The sequence below is a fragment of the Erythranthe guttata genome, chromosome 5 (genome assembly GCF_056151865.1).
Source record: "Erythranthe guttata isolate IM_541 chromosome 5, IM_541, whole genome shotgun sequence".
Taxonomy (NCBI): Eukaryota; Viridiplantae; Streptophyta; class Magnoliopsida; order Lamiales; family Phrymaceae; genus Erythranthe; species Erythranthe guttata.
Genome location: NC_142537.1, coordinates 12,623,840 through 12,631,597, shown reverse-complemented (window position 1 = coordinate 12,631,597; position 7,758 = coordinate 12,623,840). Strand labels below are relative to the sequence as shown.

At 35.5% G+C, this 7,758-nt stretch overlaps 1 pseudogene across 1 annotated transcript; it reads left to right on the top strand.

Moving 5' to 3' along the window:
* The first annotated feature begins 4,970 nt into the window (after positions 1–4,970).
* On the top strand, positions 4,971–7,303 carry LOC105958406 (labd-13Z-ene-9,15,16-triol synthase, chloroplastic-like; annotated as a pseudogene). The gene is made up of 2 exons (XR_016031448.1): positions 4,971–5,918; positions 6,490–7,303. The product of XR_016031448.1 is annotated as a labd-13Z-ene-9,15,16-triol synthase, chloroplastic-like (transcript).
* Positions 7,304–7,758: the final 455 nt, after the last annotated feature.

Below are 7,758 nucleotides of genomic sequence, written 5' to 3'. Positions count from 1 at the left end.
GACATCGTAACCCTCGATGTTAGCATTGACCGATAAGGTGTTTTTTATGCAGAGAATCCACCGTGCTGCAGTCCACTAGGCCAAATTCAATTGAAGGTACATGGTTTTTACTTTCCAATATTTGGTTGATTTATCCCCTCCCGATTAAATCCAGTCGACTTCTCATCGCTCGATTAATGTCGCCGTCAGTGGGTCCTCCCACTATCATATTGATGAATCCTCTCTTGGAGGGCGGTTCGATCACCTCATCCCCGTCAGTGGGTCCTCCCTTTTCCGCTTCGCTAAGTACCAGGCGATTAGTCATTCTCTAACCATTCTCTCTACGTTGTCTCGGAATGTGTTGCAGACACTTGTCTCGTGACCATGATGATTATGAAAGTGCATAACATACTTGTCTTGGGATCCCCTTCTAGGTGGCTCATATCAGAATTTAGGCTATCGCAACATGGGGTGTTCGCAAATAGGTTACAAAACCTTATCCTTTGGCATGCTCTTCGAAAGAGTCACACCGAGGTGGTGGGGGAAAATTCAAGCGTTCACCCCTCTTGGGTCTGATTACTCATGGCAAAGGATTTGGCTGCCGTATTGAGTATAGCTAACCTCTTTTTCTCTGCTTTGGATCCCTACTAATACACGCCGATGATTAGGGCGATGTCCACTGAAACGATTATAGATCCGAGTTTGCAGGGGTGTAACATCGCGCCCTTCTGTTCGTCTATCTTCTCTGGGGCGATCTTCCTTCCTAATATTTTGGCAATCCTCAAGATTAATGGAACTTTATTCTTGTTGTAGTAGTTCATCGAAGTTGATCGCGTTACGCTTAGCTAGAGACATGAAGAATTGTTATTCTCCAAGACCCTGGACAAGCGCGTTCACTAAGATTTTTACTGTGTTGTTGGGATTTCTAATCACGTATCTCTAAATCCCCTTACGTAACCTCGCAAGGCCTCTCCTTCCTCCTGTCGCTGGTTGCACAAAACCATATTTGTCCTCTAATTCTTGTGCGAATTGTAAGATTTTCACAAAACAAGTGAGCTGAACTGGTCGAATGAGGAAATTGGATTGGGGTGAAAATTATTGTACCAAAATTGAGCGGTTTTAATCACCCTGGTTGCAAATACTCGACATTCAACCCCATCGAAAAAGAGGTGCAGTGTCGCCGTACGTTAAATGATCTTCTGGATCTCCAGTTCCATCATAGAAGAGATTGATTGAGCTGGAATTGTGGGGTAGTGGGTATTGCACGATATTCTCCGTGAAAGGACCCCTGTTAGAAATGCCATCATTTCTACTCCCTCGTGTTTGCCATGCCTCTTTGCCACCTTCCGAGTTTGCAATTCGCTCATTCGAACATGCATGTTATCATCTCGGCTATTTGAGATATCATTGTCCTCATCTTCTACCGCTAAGTGGTGACGCCTTTGTTCTTTGTAGCGTCTGATATGCTTTGGAGTTTCCATTGGTGTCTTCTTCGCTCTCTCGGTTGATGCAGCTCGCGTTTCATTTCATCAATTAGTTGTGTTTCCTCTCGACGTTCTTCTTCTAAACGTCCTGGCTTCACTGGTTCAAGTGTATTTTTTCAATCGCTTCAGGATTTTGTTCATTCTCTTCCTCGACAATATCCCTAGCCCGCAGTAATTCTTCTTGGAGCCTCTGGGCTTCTTCTCTTTGCTTAGCCAACATTTTTCCCTTGGCTTTAATGATAATATGTTAATCGTCTAGGTCCTGCAACCCCTTGGACTCCATAATGAATACGTCAGAGGAAATGGCTTCATCTCGTCAAACTTTCTGCGGCAGTCGCTTCCTTACCTCCGTTCCAGTAGTTTTCTTCGATGGAGCTTCCTCCGGATCTGAGTTGACAACTTCGTTTGGGTCTTTATGGGGTGTCTTTATTCCTAATAGCGATTCCAAGTTCATGTTAATTCCTTCAATTCCCATCGCTTGTCTTTTCCTACTCACAAAACAACCAAATTACCCTTTCGACCATTATGCTTCAATTATTATTACTTTTTTTTTTATGTAAAAGAAATGGAAAAGGAGAAAAAAAAAATAGTTGAGGTACTTCTCTTAGAGGTATTAGGAGATCCAATCTCCTTAGGATCTAGAAAATCAACGTCTCAACATGAATCCTGATTTCCATAGACGGCGTCGCATGATGGTGTAAAATCTACACCCTCAAGACCTCCTTTCAAACCCTATTTCCTTGAACGCCGAAAAGTCCACCTCACACCGGTCTTTGGCTAGAGAAGATAAATTAAACGGGTGGAAAATGATATATGAAAGAAGAGAGTTCAGAAGTGAGTCTATTATTGATATTTAAGTTGTTTTAATTGTTCTCCAAAAAACGTAACCTTAACCGGGCTCCTGTATTCATATATATAGTGATTTTCCTATAGACATTTCCTATCATAGAACCTTTAATTGGTTCAAAATTTTATTCTTATTACATGATGGCGTAAAATATGTTAAAAGCCTAATCTGTTTATGGAGAAAATCCTTAGATTGGATCTTTCCATAATCATGAGCTCAACTCGCCACCTAGCGCGCGTTCATTCATATTTTTCTTCTCTAAACATATAACGAAACAGTTCGCGGAGGTCAATGGCCTTTCAGCTCTCACCGATCACGGGTTATCAATCCCGCCGTTGTGATGCCCGACTCTTCATTTTATTGGTAAGTTGGTTTTTAGTTTTATTGAGCGAGTTGATGGCCCGCTTGGATCTTTAACCCATTAATCTGAATATGGAGAGTCCGGCTCATATGTGCCAAACTGACCCAATCATAAGGCCTCCCCGAGATTTCATCACGCTTGATCTGGCCTTATTTACATGATTGTGTTCCATATTGTATCTCATATTTTTTCAGCCACAAAATAGATTTATGTAGTTATTACATTCTAACATTTCAATTCCTGCAGTGTAGATGTAGTTCGCACTTCAGTGATGTGTCAGGCGACAAAAGTATAACTTTGAGATATTTTTGAACAAATAATCATCTAAACAAGTGGGGACGACCATTGATGAACTTAGAAGGGGCAAGGGGAGCTGTTGTGGTCCATATTTCACTACTATTATATATATACACGATAATAATAATTGATTTGTATATTGACTTTTATCTATTATTATATATTTATTTTTTTATTTTATTTACAAATGCTTATGTATGACCTTTAAAAAATAATTTTTTTATTTCTACCTTCTAAATTTATTTATTTATTTATTTTGGTAATGAAAGAACTCACACCTAACCGTATAGGTGTATTAGAAAAACTTACAGTCTCAATAATAGTTTGCAAACCATACGAGACACGCAGTATATATATATATATATATATATATATATATATATATATATATATATATATATATATATATATATATATATATATATATATATATATATATATATATATATATATATATATATATATAATATAATTGAATAGACTAAAAAAATAAATAGAATATACATGGGGGTCTTTGAGTAAGTGGACTAAAAATAAGTGGACTTAAATAATATAATTGATTAGACTAAAAAATTAAATAGAATATATATATATATATATATATATATATATATATAATATAATTAAATAGACTAAAAAAATAAATAGAATATACAGGAGGGGGTCTTTGAGTAAGTGGACTAAAAATAAGTGGATTTAAATAATATAATTGATTAGACTAAAAAAATAAATAGAATATATATATATATATATATATATATATATATATATATATATATATATATATATATATATATATATATATATATATATATATATATATATATATATATATATATATATATATTTATTTATTTATATATATAATATGAAAAAAATTGGAAGTGAGGGGGGCTTGAGTCCACCCTAGCCATTGGGTGGACTCGCCCCTCGAGACACGTAAACTACGTTATCTTTTAAATTGCACTTTCTAGTATAAGCAATTCTATAAAATATATTTTTCACAAACTCAATCCGTAATTCTCATTAAAATCCACGACTAAAAAAATTTAACATAAAACAAGAATTTCTTTTTTCTTACTTCTCAATGTTCTAAGTTTTCAATCTATCGAATTTCTATGTATTATAATTTTTTTTATTAATGTGTATAAATATTTTTTTACAATAATATTTATAACTAATTACTTATTTCCATTGTTTTCTTCACAAATATCCCTAAAAGAATTTTGGGGCTCTGTCCCCGAACCCGCCTCCCCCTTTGATTTTCATTAGCCCTCTTAAAATCCCGGTCCTTGAAACCAAAATATCCTGTTTCCGTCCCTGCGGCGACTGCTGAGATTCAATGTACAAACTTTTCTAAAATATATAAAATTAAGTATGTTTGACTTAGACGTTACATCCATAATACAGCACAAATTATTGACTGGTCATAAATGAAAATCATACAAATTGCAAAAACGATATTGAACCATGGGTTAAAAAATCTCAACTACCATATGCTCATTATATAGAGGTTGGCGCAAGTTTAATTTATGATTTATTCGAAATCGATGATTCAAAAACCATATAAAACATAGATTAATGTAGATATAATATTTTTCCATGTTTCACGATTCATGATTTGGAAAAATTACAGTTTTTATCCCTCGAGTTTGCACCAATTACACATTTGGTCCCCCATGTTTGCAAAATACATATTTCGTCTCTCATGTTTCAATAATTTAACATTTTTGGTCATTTTCGTCAATTTACCGTTAGTTTGTCATTTAAAGCAGTAGTGGGCACACCCTCGATTTTGTTAGTTTTGACGGAAAATTAACGTAAATGACTAAAACTGTTGAATTTTTGAAATATGAGGGATCAAATGTGTTTTTTTTGTAAACATGAGAGACGAAATATAAAATCGGTGCAGATGTGAGGGATGAAAGCTGTATTTTTTCCGACATGATTTATTGCATGTTTTGTTTGACTTTATATCACCTACATATATATCTACATATAACCCAACCAGTTGGATTAGTAGCCCAAAAGAAGAAACAAAAAAAGTAACAATGGATGGGCTGTATGTAGTAGCAACCTTCTCAATCTCAATTTTGCTCATGTCCATTTTATGGTACATCAAAACCTCACTAGAAAGAAGAAAAAATCCTCCCCTGCCACCTGGTCCCCTCGGGCTTCCAATCTTCGGATATTTGCCGTTTCTTGGCAACAATTTATTCGAAAAATTCACAGAATTAGGACACAAATATGGTCCAATAATCAGTATCTCTCTGGGGAACAAACTCTGTGTTGTGATAAACTCACCATCACTCGTAAAAGAGGTAGTCCGCGATCAAGACTCTGTTTTCGCAAATCGTGACATTCCTGCAGTAGGAATCGTTGCGACTTACGGTGCGAACGACATCGTCTTCTCCGACTCAATTCAAAGTGGCGAGCGATGAGAAAAATATTCGTTCAAGAGATGATGAACACCAAAAGTCTCGATGCATCCTATAATCTTCGCAAGGATCAGGTTAGAACGGCGGTTAGACAAGTCCACGCTAAGATTGGAAATCCCGTCGAAATCGGACCGTTGATTTTTCGCACCGAATTAAAGGTCATGATGAACATGTTGTGGGGCGGGAAAATTGAAGGTGAAGAGGGCGAAAGAGTTGCGTATGAGTTTCTGGCCGTGGCACCGAAGCTTGTTGATTTGTTCGGAAAGCCGAATATTTCCGATTTCTTTCCAATTTTTGCTTGGCTTGATATTCAAGGAGTAAAGAAACAGATGGAGACTTATATGCAAATTGTCGACACGATTTTCGAAACCGTTATTACCCAACACGAAAGGAATTTATCCGGAGAAATCGAAGAAGGGAAGAAAAATCTTCTCCAAATCTTGTTGGAGATTCAAAATAAGCAAGATTCGGAGATGTCAATCAGTCGCAGACAAATTAAGGCAATATTTATGGTAAGTGCCTTACTCTAAAGTTACAATTCAGGTAGATAATAGATATTATTCGTAGATTAGTTATATAACATTTATTTGATAATTCACTTGAACTCAGTTCAATTTACTAAAAAAAAAAAAAAACTTAATTATCGATAATTACCAAAAAACAAAACCTGCATGTATTTGATAATTCACTTGAACTCAGTTCAATGTACTAAAAAAAAAAACATAATTATCGATAATTACCAAAAAAAAAAAAAAAAACCTGCAATTTGCTTTCGTCTTACATTGTCCTCTTGCGCTGCTAATTTTGACCCTTAATTTAGTTTTTATTTTAATTTTTATTTCACGGAATATTCTTCACACAATAGCAATTTGTACCATAGAGGTGAATTTGTAATATTTATTTCATGACAAGGGTAATTTTTTTAATTTTTATTTTCGTTTTAGAAATATGACCACTACTATCGGGTGTTTGGATGTTTGGTGATTCTGGCCGCTTGAAGGATTTTTTGGCAATTTGAAATTAGTTTAGTGTTTAGCCTAGTAATTTACCTACATTCTTAAGATTTGTTTTATTGAATTTTAGGATACAGTGATAGGGGGGACCGACACTACGGCTATAACACTTGAATGGGCAATGGCCGAACTTATGAATAACCCGGCTGCGATGAGCAGGGCGCAGAAAGAATTATCGGAAGTAGTGGGATTGAACGACATTGTTGAAGAGCTTCATATTCCAAAATTGAAATATTTAGAAGCAGTTATAAAAGAAACAATGAAGTTACATCCAGCAATACCTCTCTTGATTCCAAGGTCTACTTCGCAATCTTCCATCGTCGGAGGATATACAATCCCGAAGAATACTGCAGTCTTTATAAATGTTCGGTCTATCCAAAGAGATCCTTCGATTTGGGACAAGCCTTTGGAATTTAGGCCGGAGAGATTTCTTGACGACACGATTGAGAAATGTGATTATAGAGGTAACTATTTTCATTATCTACCGTTTGGATCGGGAAGAAGGATTTGTGCCGGGATGCCCCTTGCGGAGAGAATGCTGATGTATTTGCTAGCTTCATTTTTGCATTCCTTCGATTGGAAATTAGGACAAGGGGAAACACTTGATATGTCGGAGGCGTTTGGGATTGTCCTAAGGAAAGGTACACCGTTGATTGGTGTTCCAAGTCCTCGGTTATCTGTTTCAGACCTATATGTGTAGTCACACGTAAGTTGGTTAGGAATAATAATTGTTGCGTTACTTTCGTTCCGTTTCTGTGATTTTATTGTTGAGTACTGTTTTATTGTTATATAATTTTACTATGAATTTTGATTTCACCGATACACATGTATGTGTGTGTCTGTGTTGGTGCAGATATGGCTATTGCCTACTTGTTTATCATCTACGTGTGATGTCGTTGGTAATTGTCAGCTGTCAAAATTGAGTCCTGTTAAGTTTCTAATACTTCCTTATCAAGAAAGACCTATAAAAGTAGGAATTTCTTACAACATTAAGGGGACAAAAATTGGGCACAAAAGAACAAGAAGACAACTATGAACAAGGGCGGAGATCCGACAAATCTCCAATATAATTTCCTTCTCTTCTTTAAAACTATGCTCTTTTATATTTTTATGATTTTTTCGTAGGATTAAGTAGTAGCTAATTTTTCATTCAGGATTTTGTTGGAACCCATGTAGTGATTTAGAACCTATTTTTCTAATATTATGCAAGTTTGATTTATTGATTATTTCTTCTATATGATTTTATTTAATCTAATCAATTTATTTTGCATCTTTTCTTCAGACATGTGACCCGATTTTGACCTTGTTCTAATTAGGGTAACTTGCGTGAGATAATAAT